This window comes from Oratosquilla oratoria, chromosome 2 (assembly GCF_046742065.1).
Source record: "Oratosquilla oratoria isolate Oo_2021 chromosome 2, ASM4674206v1, whole genome shotgun sequence".
Lineage (NCBI taxonomy): Eukaryota > Metazoa > Arthropoda > Malacostraca > Stomatopoda > Squillidae > Oratosquilla > Oratosquilla oratoria.
Window position 1 is genome coordinate 17767308 of NC_134778.1, and position 3336 is coordinate 17770643.

Here is a 3336-nt window from a genome sequence, read left to right on the forward strand (position 1 = left end):
CCTTAACCTTTCCTAATATTCGGTGTTCCCCCTCCCCCCTACCTCCCTTCCTCTCTTGCACCCTCCCTTCTCTCGTTCCTCCAGTTCTTCTTATTTAATCTCAGTCATGTGTATTACGACTATGTACCTGAAAAACTGTGATAACAAGCGAAACGCCATACCACTAAAGGCTATGTTCTCACATGGTGATTCCTTCTCTCCTATCTGGAGATGCAGCCCTGGGGGGCCGGTACCTGGTCTCTAGAGTGGGTCCTAGATCTCTTTCGAATAGTTTCGACATCTTTGCTCTATTTTTGCACAAAGAACTGACAATCGGGAATTTTGTCTTACCACCGATAACATGAACACCGACCCGCATTGCTAAGAGATAGACAGTTGTCTAAAGTTCAATCTTGAGGAGATCTTAAGGAGGATCCGGGGACCGTTGCCAGCCACAGTGGGACCGCGGGTTTCCCGTCAGTGAAACTCGAGCGAATTTATTATTAAATTCAAACCATCTTGTTAACTTTCCAGAGTAAAGGTTACTTCTTGTATGAATGGAATTGCCTAATGACAACCAGAATGAGTATATCAGATGGCAACACTTAGATTAGCCTAGTTCTAGGATTTAAACAAGTTGTATATTATCACTGTATCTCTGTATCGCTGTTAACCTAATAAACCGTTTATTATTGTTATTATTATTATCATTATAATCATTATTATTATTATTATTATTATTATTATTATTATTATTATTATTATTATTATTATTATTATTATTATTATTATTATTATTATTATTATTATTATTATTATTATTATTATTATTATTATTATTATTATTGTTATTATTATTATTATTATTATTATCATTATTATTATTATTATCATTATTATCATCAATATTATTATTATTATTATCATCATTACTATAATCATCATCATTACTATTACTATCATCATTATTATCAGATGGTCTCATTTGCAGCTGGTTTTTGTTTAGATGGCTTTTACCAGTTGGTGGTAGCTGGGTTCAGTTTGTGAAACCATAGTTGTAAAAAAAAAAAGTTATATTTATTGGATGCCAGACAATTCCATTCACCATGAAAGCGATCTTCCTTACGTCATCCCTGCAACACTCACGAGTAACACATTTTCTATCTAATGTCGGGCGACGACGAGTCTTTCAAGAATCGATGTGCAATCAACGATTCAAGAGGTATTTGAAATCACGCAAGAATTTACTCAAATTCCTTTCTGTTGTAGACCGTCCCGACAGCAACAAGTGGTATCCACAGGTGGTCTTGTCGCCAGCTTGTTAAGTTTGCAGTTGGTTTATTTTAGTGAAAGATGAACGCACGATGTGTGTGTGTGTGTATGTGTGTGTGTGTATGTACGAGAGAGAGAGAGAGAGAGATGAAAGTGGGGCAAAATGTAAAAGTTATATCGTAAAATATCTAACTTATTACGTCGTACGATTAAACTGCCAGAGTAAATTTTATGCTTCTAATAACAGGGCAGTTTATGTCAAGCCATGCCGCTTGCACAGATTTCACTTTGGGATCAAAATGCGACACCAATGACCTCCATCGTCAGTCAAGACTATCGTGAAAATATATTCTAATTAAAAAAAGAAAACGAAACCAGGATTTGCAAAATGAAAGAGGAATGTGACCATATATGGAAATAAAGATTTGTGTTCCTGATGCTGTATTACCGGAAGTATGACATAACTAAAAGTTGTCGATGAATGTTTAGGAAGAGGAAGCGATATGACGTCATAGAGACAGAGCAAAAGAAAGCGGCGTAAAGAGAACCTTTTGATCATGATGTCCTTTGACTGTTCATTGATGGAAAATGCATGACATGCATTTCGAAACATTTCTGATGTGCAGATGTTTTACGAATGTGATGCAGGTAGTTGGAGTCCAAACGTGCACAGATGAAGTTCTGTGCTTGGGATGAAAGATCGATAGCTTCATGAACATTTTAGTGGAATTAGCGTAAATTTTTTTTGCTGCGTTTCTGCCTCGTCATAGGAAACTTCTACGCCACTTTGTGGTGAATTTTCTGGTCAAACAGAACCCTAGAACGTGTTTGAATACATAAGTGAATTGAATATTTCGTAGTGATCTTGGATCCGCCTACATTTTTATTTATAGTGTCGTCATGAAGTGGTGAGGAATGTAAGGGCTAAATATAATTAATTTCTGTTGAAATGTGATAAAGAAAATCAATTATGCTGATGAGGATGAAGTTAATTTGCTAGGGAATAGTAAGAGATGTCGGAAGGAAGTATTCGTATGAAATACATCAGCAGTGAACGGAAAGAAAACGGGAGAAAGACAACAAAATCAACCCATTTGTGTGACACATTATTCGATTGGATTCTGCTGAGAAGGATTCCAAACACAAATGAATCGATAAGAAAATAGGGACAATTATAACAAAAATACAGATTACCAACAAAACAAGTTTTCGACACGAAAAAGAAATAAAATGATAAAACAAGGCGCGGTAAATAAAATTAAGAAAAATAGGTATGGAGGCAACGTTAATAAGGCTGCCACAAAGAAAAGATAAAAACAAAGAAAATGTAGCGTCACTTACACTTCAGAACAATTGGTTGAAATATTTCTATCGACATTATTTTTTATTGGCTAGTTTTTCCTCTAAACTCAGCTAAATTATCTGGTGTTAACTAAAATAAAATACCTAAATGGTGCCCAATTTTCCCTTTTAGGCAGTAAAGGTGAAGATGCCAGCCAAAAGTACCACAAAAAGAATAAGAAATGTTTAGAGAAGGAGGAAGAGGATGTGGGTGAAGATTAACATGAAAAAGATGAAGAAGGGAGGTAGTATGATGATGATAAAGAGAAGGAGGGAAAAGAAGTAGAGGAGAAGGAAGAGATGGAGGAGGAAGAGGAGGAATAGAAGTGATTCCAGATACATGATGACCATCACTATCTTGTGATGAGGCAGTTCACTTCTAACTGTGCGTTTCCAAAGATGATGAGGCGAATTTATGATAGATCACGGTGTGTTTTTTAAATCCTCAACGACTCTGATTGGTGAGTGGGAATATTCTATATTACATAGGCGATACAACATAGACGAAAAAGAAACCCTTTCATAATGTGCTTATATTCTTTTAGATACAATATGTACAGCGAACAATGTCGATAGTTCTGGGTGTTAAGATTACGGGAACTATCACAATAACACTGGTACACCATAGACGTCATTGTAAGTCTTGGTATCACCAGCACTAACACTGCAAACGTAACACAAGCACCGGTGATACCAGGGACAATTTCATTTACACCAGAACCCCTACGTCGAGTCGACGGCATC

General features: G+C 36.2%; 1 protein-coding gene across 1 annotated transcript in view; it reads right to left on the reverse strand.

The window, feature by feature from the left end:
* Nucleotides 1-2808: 2808 nt before the first annotated feature.
* The window catches only part of LOC143033738 (G-protein coupled receptor dmsr-1-like), a 102544-nt gene continuing 102016 nt past the window's right edge, over nucleotides 2809-3336 (reverse strand). Inside the window, exon 6 of the mRNA XM_076199224.1 lies at nucleotides 2809-3336. This exon is cut by the window's right edge and continues 1028 nt beyond it. The gene's annotated coding sequence lies outside the window, so the exon portion shown is untranslated.